The 9,830-nt window shown below is 42.5% G+C and overlaps 1 long non-coding RNA gene across 1 annotated transcript; it reads left to right on the top strand.

Moving 5' to 3' along the window:
- Window positions 1-203: 203 nt before the first annotated feature.
- Window positions 204-9,458, top strand: LOC147583442 (uncharacterized). Its single transcript, XR_015248204.1, has 3 exons — window positions 204-276; window positions 7,149-7,236; window positions 7,641-9,458. It is a non-coding gene; the product is annotated as an uncharacterized LOC147583442 (long non-coding RNA).
- The last annotated feature ends 372 nt before the right edge of the window (window positions 9,459-9,830 follow it).

The raw sequence follows: 9,830 nt of genomic DNA, 5'->3' as shown, positions 1-9,830 counted from the left end.
CGCGGGCCGCTTCCGCTTCCTGCCACGCGCCGTGGCGCCGCACCGCCTCCGCCAAGACCACAATTCCCGGCATACAGCGGGGCTCCCGGGGCCTGCCGGGAAGGGGGTGCCGGCCGGCGGGGTGGGGTGGGGCACGCCGGGATTGGGAACGTGCGGCTGCGCAGACCTTGCAAAGTGACAGGGCGGGGGGGTAGGGCGGGTTGGGCTGATGGAGAAACTGAGGCAAAGGGTAGAACCCCTCTGCGCCGCAACCCTGTGAGCAAGGCGAAGTCCCAGGTCACTTCTATACCCTTCATAGCACTTATAATTCTGAATTAATGAATAGAGCGTAACCTCCTTTAGTCAGGAGCCGTGTCCCGGCGTAGACCGCGGTGTCCGACTCCTACTAGGTTACCCGGCTGGTGGGGCCGTCGGCACACCCTCGTTTGTTGAGTCATTTAGCAAACCCGGAGGCCTGCTTGGGCACAGGGTCCCAGAAATGATTCCTGTCGGGTCCCTGCAATCTCAGGACGAATGGGAGGAGTTCCTGGAGAGACAGAGGGTCAGAGAAGAACTGGGAAGCTCAGGAAATGGCCTGGCCTGCTAGGGAATCCAGGGGGGCCTCCCAGAGGAGGCTTTTGTGCCACACCTTGAGGGATACTGCCGATGAGAAATGAGGGAGGAGAGTGCGCCAGGTTGAGAAAACCTTTGTGAGCAAGGCATGGCGGTGTGACTGCCTTAAAGATCTATAGGGGAAAATGTCCTGTTTGGAGCAAAGGCTATATGAAGGGAAACAGTATGACTTAATGTGCGTTGGAGGATAATGGGTGGGGCAAGGTATGCTAGATGGGGAGTTAGGAATTTATTTCCTAGCCATGTATACTCAAAGGGTAGCACTGAGGGAGAGACTTTATGCTGTGATCATTTAGAGGAAGAGGAGATGGGCGATACTGGCTGGGGGTTAGGGAGGGTTTCAGTGAGCTAAATCGTGACCTGGACCTGGTATAAGTTAGAGGTGCAGATGTGGCAAGATGCATTTTTGTAATATTAATTTAGGATTGCTATTTCTCTTTCCCCCCTCCCTCCCCACTCAGCCAAGATTTGCAAATTCTTGCCTCAGCAATTTTGCTGGGACAGGAAGTCTTTTTTTGAGAACCTAACCGGGGGTGGCAAATTACAATGACTGCAAGAGGCAGGCAGGTGACTTCAATCATTAGTGAAGTGGTCCAGGTGTGACATCACTTGATATCCATCCCCCACACACAAAAAAGTGACCATGCACGACTCTCAGAGGTGCTTCTGAAATGCAGCCTCATCTTCCAATCAAGGAGCCATTGATAGTCTTTTCTGGGGTGGCGGCCAAATGCTAAAACTGGCAGCTCCTGGTCTAAATGCAGGAGATAGGCCAGAGCTGGTTTAGCCAGCCCGCACCCTGTACCACACTGATGGTTAAATTATTGAAAGACCAGGGGTGCCTGGGCGGCTCAGTCAGTTAAGCATCTAACTTCAGCTCAGGTCATGATCTCACGGTTCATGAGTTCGAGCCCCGCGTCAGACTTTGTGCTGAAGCTCGGAGCCTGGAACCTGCTTCAGATTCTGCGTCTCCCTCTCTCTCTGCCCCCTGCTCCCATTCATGCTTTAATGTTTTAAATAAACATTAAAAAATTTTCTTTAATATTGAAATACATAAGGGTAAATTGTATTGTACTAATTGTGATGTGTTATAGTTAGTTAATATAAATTTAATATAAACTCATTGGTGACAGTTTTAGGATATTAGTACCATTGAAACTGGGCCTCCTGATGTAGCTACGTCTGAGAAATAGTCATGACATAGTTTGGCCTGTGTCACTGAAGGAACTGGCTGAGTTACTTATGTTAACAAAACGCTAATTGCTTTAGGAGAATCACTAGCTAAAATAATCTTATTGTTGGCACTTTGTGATTGTTTTCAAAGTAGTAGCTGTGCAGCGTCTCGTATTTATACATGTAAGATTTTAGTATAAAATACTAAAAAATACCTAGAATGAACAGACAAAAAAATCTGGATACATTTTTAAATATATTTATTTTGAATATAATAAACATGAATCTGGTCCATCTGCAGAAGAAGGAATTCTAAGAGCAGTGAATCCCAGCCTGAGACTTGTTTTGATGCTGTGCGAGAATCTGCACAAAATGAAACTTGTATTAAATAAACTTTATCATATAAAATCTATAGATCTGGAGTGAGAAAGAACTTGATTTTTTTTTTCCAAGCAAGAATATGACTTCCTGCTGGTGACAGAAATGTTGGATGCAAATAGTGCTCGAAAGTTATGTGTTGAAACATTAAAGTACTAAGCAAGTGTATTTCAGCAGGATGCTGTTAAAACTTGTTCAAGTGAAATCTTTGGTACTATATAATTGGGCATTTTTATGAAAATATTTAGAACTTTTTTTTTAATTTTTAAAATTTATTTCTGACAGAGAGAGAGACAGAGTTTGAGCAGGGGAGGGGCAGAGAGAGACAGAAACACAGAATCTGAAGCAGGCTCCAGGCTCTGAGTTGTCAGCACAGAGCCCAACACGGGGGCTCGAACTCACGGGGGCCACTAAACTGACTGAGCCACCCAGGCACCCCTAATAGGACTTCTAAAGGACAGCTATTGATATGGACACGGGTACCATGGACCCACTCGTTACAAAACATAGATGTACCTAAATGAGAAAACAACTTTTTGACAAACATAAATGAAGGCAGTGCATTTAATTTTTTACTTACTAGATTACCGGTTTATTATAAAAAGTGTACTCAGGAAAAGCCAGATGGGAGAGACACACGGGGCAAAGTATGTGGGAAAGGGCTCAGAGATTCTGTGCCCTCTCCAGGTGGGCCGTTCTCCCCAAATCTGCATGTGTTCACCAACAGGGAAGCTCTCCAAACCCTGTCCTCTTGGGTTTTATGGAGGCTACATTACATAGGCATAATTGATTGAATCATTGGCCGTTGCAAATTGATTTCAACCTCTAGCCCCTCCCCCAAGGCACAGCGTTTTATTTTTTTATTTATATATATTAACAAAAATTTTTTTAATCTTTATTTTTGAGAGAGAGCATGAGCAGGGGAGGAGCAGAGAGAGAGGGAGACACAGATTCCGAAGCAGGTTCCGGGCTCTGAGCTGTCAGTACAGAGCCTGACACGGGGCTCAAACTCACAAAAGCGAGTTCATGACCTGAGCCCAAGTCGGATGCTTAACCGACTGAGCCACCCAGGTGCCCCTATTTATATATATTTTTAATGTTTTTATTTATTTTTTTCCTTTAAATTTTTAAAAATGTTTATTTATTTTTGATGGAGACAGAGACAGAATGTGAGTGGGTTGGGGCAGAGAGAGAGGGAGGCACAGAATCTGAGGCAGGCTCCAGGCTCTGAGCTGTCAGAACAGAGCCTGACGTGGGGCTCGAACTCATGAGCTGTGAGATCATGACCTGAGCTAAAGTCGGACGCTCAACTGACTGAGCCACCCAGGCGCCCCTGTTTTTATTTATTTTTGAGAGAGAGGGAGAGCCAGCAGAGGGGCAGGGGGGGGGGGGGGAAGAGAATCTGAAGTGGGCTCCCTGCTGACAGCAGAGAGCCCAATGTGGGGCTTGAACTCAGAACTGTGAGATCACGACTTGAGCTGAAGTCGGAGGCTTTTCTTTCTTTTTTTAATGTTTATTATTTTTGAGAGTGAGAGAGGCAGAGCACAAGCAGGGATGGGCAGAGAGAGAAGGAGACACAGAATGCGAAACAGGCTCCAGGCTCTGAGCTGTCCGTACAGAGCCAGACGTGGGGCTCCAGCTCGGGAACAGCGATATCATGACCTGAGCTGAAGTTGGGCACCCAGCCGCCTGAGCCACCCAGGCGCCCCAGGCAGATCGTTTTAAATCACCATCAAAGAAACTTCATTTTGGGGCCCCTGGGTGGCTCATTTGGTTGAGTGTCTGACTTTGGCTCAGGTCATGATCTCGCAGGTCATGCGTTTGAGCCCTGCGTTGGGCTCTATGCCGATGGCTCAGAGCCTGGAGCCTGCTTTGGATTCTGTGTCTCCCCCTCTCTCTCTGCCCCTCCCCTGCTCATGCTCTGTCTCTCAAAAGTAAATAAACATTAAAAAAATATTTTGAGGGGCGCCTGGGTGGCTCAGTTGGTTGGGCGTCCGATTTCAGCTCAGGTCACGATCTCGCGGTCCGTGAGTTCGAGCCCCGCGTTGGGCTCTCTGCTGACAGCTCAGAGCCTGGAGCCTGCTTCCGATTCTGTGTCTCCCTCTCTCTCTAATCCTCCCCCGTTCATGCTCTGTCTCTCTCTGTCTCAAAAATAAAAAAAAATAAATAAAAATATTTTGAAAAAAAGAAACTTCATTTGTTTTACTTAAAGTGTTTCAATAATTTGCTTAAAATACAAATTTCAAGATTTTGAAGATGATGGTTTTTGTTGACCTTATGATGTGAGCCACATTTAATACACTGTAAAGAACTTTGTTCGTAGGTAAGAAAAATTATATTTCACTGAAAAATATTTCCATAAAAATGTCATTGGAGTATTTGACAGCAATTTAAAAAAAGCCATTGGATTTTGTACAAAAGTACTAATGTAATATTAGAAGATCTGGGGTTTCAGCCAAAAGTTTAGAAAAAATTTGGATGTATTAACTTGGCACTAAGTTACCAAATTTAATTAATTTTGGATAAAGCAATATACAAGATGCAAGTCAAGTAATTCTCATATTTTGTTTGATGCACTATATTTACTATCACACATCAAATAAAGATCAGAAAGAACTGCAAATTACAGAGTGAAAATGGAACCTTGATAGACAGCTTGAAGCCCTAGAACTTCAAAAGCAGTTTGGAAATCAGTAAGTTGTGTATACGTTTGTTCACTGTCAGAAACAAACGGAGTGGTTAACTGTTTCAAAAACATGTTTTAAGCATGTTGGCCTTAATAAATGATATTTTCATGGAAATGTCAAAATTCATTTCAGTTTAATGAGAAAAGTGATTTCATTATTGTAGCTGATATTTTAATGAACTCCATAAATGAAACAGCTGAACGTATGTAAACTGTTTAGTCTGTTTGGGCTGCTATGATAAAATATGAAAGACTGGTTACTTATAAACAACAGAAACTTCTCACAGTTCTGGAGGCTAGAAGTCAGATTACGGTGTCAGCACAGGGTGGGTTCTGGTACAAACCCTCTTCTGGGTTGCAGACCACAGACTTTTCTTTGTGTCCCCACGAGGTAGAGAGCAGAGCAGAGGAAGCAAGCTCTCTAGTGACTCTTATAAGAGCATTATTCGTTATGACTCCCACCCTGTGACTTTATCTAATTCTAATCACATTGGTGGGGGGGGCATGGCTTTTTTTTTTTTTAATTCTTTAAACATTTATTCATTTTTGAGAGAGAGAGACAGAGCGTTAACAGGGGAGGGGCAGAGAGAGAGGGAGACACAGAATCCAAAGCAGGCTCCAGGCTCTGAGCTGTCAGCACAGAACCCAAAACAGGGCTCGAACCCACAAACTGCAGGATCATAACCTGAGCTGAAGTCAGACACTCAACCGACTGAGCCACCCAGGCGCCCTGGGACAAGACTTTAGTATGAATTTGGGGAAGACACATTCAGTCCATAACATAAACAAATAAAGGAAATTGTGAAACAGATGTGGAAGATAAAGATATGAAAAAAATATGTACACTGTTTGAAACTAAATAAAGTATCAATTTCAATAAAAAAAACTATAAGATTGTCCCACAGATAGTATGAAAACATATTTGAGGACAAAAGTGAAAAATGTAATGAACTTTCTGATTGCTTCAATTTACTGAGTTCTGAAATTTGGCCAACTGGTTTATGCAGTTCTGCAGATTGAGGGTGAACAAGAAGTAGTAAATTAAGCCAACTGGTTAAAAGGCATTTCAATAAATGATTTTTGTGATTTAGTCAATAATAGAAATATTGAATATGTAAAAGCCTCAGAGTATACGTCTGGGAAATGTTTAAATATAATTGCTATTCATCAGAAGCTGAGAATTCAACACTGTCATTGATGTGAAGAAAGATTGGCTACTTAAAAAACTCATCTAGTGGTTATCAATTTAATGAGGAAGTTGTTGGAAGAATTTGATGTCGCTCCCTATGTCAAATCATGACAGAATTTAGTGACAGCTGCATCAAAAGATAAATAATTTCCAAATATAAACAAATGATTTACCCTTACTGGAATGATCTGATGAATTATTTTTGCTACAATTATATTATTTAACTAGCCATTTTATAATACATATTGTTTATCTAGAAAATAGTGTAAGATGTGTTTTAAGTTTTTCATTTACATATTGATCCATATATTAATATTGCTAGTTCAATATTTCTGTGGAAGATAGCTTTTGTTGTTATTTTTTAAATAAATATAGGGAGAGTACATAAAGCATAAAATCTAAATTTTTACTTTGAAAAATCAGAAGACCTTACAACATTGTGCCTACATTCCTACAAGTGAGAACTCAGCCACATAGTGGTTGCTCTTTTTAGGTTGGTCATGAACTCTTCAGCTCCCATAAGCATTTGAAATTGTGGCCCCTGCTTTAGAGTTTTAAGCCTGGGCTCCTGGCTGGATGGTGGTGTCATCTACTCCATTTACTAAATCAGAGGAATCAGGAACAGAATGAGTTGTCTACCCTTAGCTCTGTGGTGAGTGTGTGTGTGAAGGAGAGGGAGAACTGTGGGCTTGATTTTAAACACACAGAGTTTGATGTGCTGGTAATGTATCAGGGAAGAGAGGTCTGATAAGCAGAACTGATGCTGAGAGATGGGTTAGGTTTAGAAAGGTTTGAAGTCCTCTTCAACGACAATAGATGAGATTTCCAAGGAAGAAAACATGGAGAGAAACCAGATTTAAGGAAAGACCTTGAAAGAGAGAGCGCCACCCATGTTTAAGGGTAGCGAGGAGGAAGAGCAGTAGTTCAAGAAGTATAAAGGCTGAGTGGAGGGGGCGTGTTATTTTGGCAAGTTTGTTGATGTACTACTTAGGATGTAAATTTGGCTGTTGCTGCAGAGTCCGAAAAAAACACAGTACAATAAACCAGAGGAAGTCTGGGTAGCAGTATAGAACTCAAGTTCTGCATATCTTATCACTTCTCTCCCTTTAGGGTGGTGTCCTTGCCTACAAAATCCATCATGGCACATCACTGTGTCTACGTTTTGGCATGCCCTTCCTTTTAACACACAACCTGGAAGGTGAGCACATTACTTCTGCTCATATCCCATTGGCTATCACCTAGTCATATGACCACACTTATCTGAAAAGCAGGCTGGGAAATGTAGTCTCTATCTTGAAACGTTATGTGCTGGCTAAAAATCAGAATTACCATGGAAGAAAGGGAGAATGGATATTGGGAGACAGCCTGAGCATAGGATGTTAATATAGGAATTACCATCAGAGAGAAGTCTAGGAATTAGGTTTTAGATTGGAGAGCTACCAAACGGAATTTGTTCGTTTTCTCTCTTCTGTGGGGGAAATTGTTCCTTTCTGTTTTTATTTTATTTTATTATGTTTAAAAATTTTACTTTTAAATGCAACTTGTGTTGCCTCTTCTTTTTATTTAAAAATTTTTTTTAAATGTTTTTATTTATTTTTGAAGGAGAGAGAGAGACAGCATGAGCAGGGGAGGAGCAGAGAGAGAGGGAGACACAGATTCCAAAGCAGGCTCCAGGCTCTGAGCTGTCAGCACAGAGCCCGACGTGGGGCTCGAACCCATGAACTGTGAGATCATGACCTGAGCCGAAGCCGGACGCTCAACCGACTGAGCCACCCAGGCACCCCGACCTCTTCTAATCTTTTTGTCAAGTTGAAAAAGGTATGCAAAAATGAAACAAACATCCTTATTCCTACCACTCACAGTTAACATTGTCAACAGATTGTTCACAGACAAGGCTGGGTGCTTCAGTGGATATAAGAATCCCTTGCATTAATTTCCTCACCCTCCTGGCTTAGCTGTATATGACAAAAAGAATACCCAGTTTGAATACATTGGAAAAAATAAACAATCCTGGAATTTTTTAGCTGATGTACATCTAAGCATAGGTGAGTCTAAGGGCTCAAAAAATGTCATCAGACTCAATTTCTCTCCACCTCTTCTCTGCTGTCTTTTGTATATAGGCTTCCGCCTTAGACTGATTCTCCAAAGTCCCAGTCTTCCTGGTTCAAGTCCCCCAGAAGGAGAGATTCTCTCTTTCCCACAGTTCTTACAAAAGTCATGGGTTTGAGTATCATTGGATTGATTTGGACCAGGTGTGCATCCCTGAGCTGTCCCTGTGACTATATGGGATGAAATAAACTGATTGGTCAGGCCTGAGATTAATCTCATCCAAACCATAATGGATGGACAATGTTTGAAGGGTGGTTGTATCGTGGAAAATCAGGGTGCCCCTTCCAGAAGAAGGAGGAATAGATCCTGGGTGAGCAAAAAAAGTATGCATATCCCTACCTGTCCACAACCTGCCACTGGAACGAGCATTGGATACGGAGTCCAACAGACTCACATTCCCATTCTGGTTCAAATATTTGATAGTCACATAAGTTATTTAAAATCTGAGTTTCAGTTTTTAATCAGAGAGAGATGCTAATATTCTTATGGGTTTGTTGTGAAGGTCAAGTGGAATAACACAGGTGAGGACACCTAACAAAATAATGGGCCTGGACAGCCTAACGTTTGCAAATTTCCTTTTTGCTATTAATTCAAGCCTCTTTGAAGCATCCAGGGGCAAGTTCACCTTTCTTGCAAAAAAAAAAAAAAAAAAGTGAGTTAATAATTATCACACTTGTTAGCACCTATTGTTTGCTGTGCACCATATGCATTGTTAGATAGGACTGTCTCACAAGCCCACACAGACTGGGCTGCACAGCTCCCCATCTGGCCAATCACAGACTCCAATGAGGATGGCGCCCCCTGGGGGTGGCAATGCAGCAGTCCTATTTACAGGTACTAAGTCAGTCCTCATTGGTCCTGTGAAGATGGTATTATTAACCCATTTTACAAAGACCTTTGTAACTTAGGTTAAGGAACTTGCCTAATGTCATTTAATGGCTAAGTGACACGAGCCAATGGAAACTGTACCCTTCGGAGATACCTTGCTGTGGCATTATAAGCATAATCTCAGGATCCACAATGAGTACAGTCCTCCACTGAGGGGACGGGAGGGGAGGCAGAGGGAGAGGACAGACCATTTCATTTTGTAAAACCATCTCCAACCTCCCCTCCCCACCCCCAATAAAAAACGCCTACCAGAACCCCGGAGCTGAGAATATTGCCAGCTGACTCATTTACTATCCCTAGCCTCTAGGAAAGGGACAGAAACATAAACAGTCTGGAGCATCTTCTACCTCCTCCAAATAATTTGAAGCAATTATAGCAATCGTGAAATGTGTCAGATTGACAAGCTTTGGAATGATGCGGTTTATTTATTTACTCAGTGGATAATGCTCTGGATATGGTAGCAGAAGTATCTTCCAGGGTCCTGTCAAAGTCAGATGGTGCCGTTTCTTGGATTTTTCATGTGAAAATACATGCTTGTAATTCTGGAAAGGACTTCAAGCACTTTTGCTCCAACCACGTTGGCCTCAGAGTTAGTTGAGAGAGTTAGAGAGTTAGTTGTCTTCTGTCTCTTAAAAAGGTTTTGATTAACACCTCTCCGAAGGCCATGAGTCCTCACAAAGTTGTTTACTTCAAAACAATAAATTTGAGATATTTTTTAAGAAAATATTTTAGGGGCGCCTGAGTGGCTCAGTTGGTTAAGTGTCCAGCTCTTGATTTCAGCTTAGGTCACGTTCT

This window comes from Puma concolor, chromosome A2 (genome assembly GCF_028749965.1).
Source record: "Puma concolor isolate L17-30 chromosome A2, mPumCon1.1.hap2, whole genome shotgun sequence".
In the NCBI taxonomy this organism is placed as follows: Eukaryota; Metazoa; Chordata; class Mammalia; order Carnivora; family Felidae; genus Puma; species Puma concolor.
This window is presented reverse-complemented; position numbering and strand designations above follow the sequence as displayed.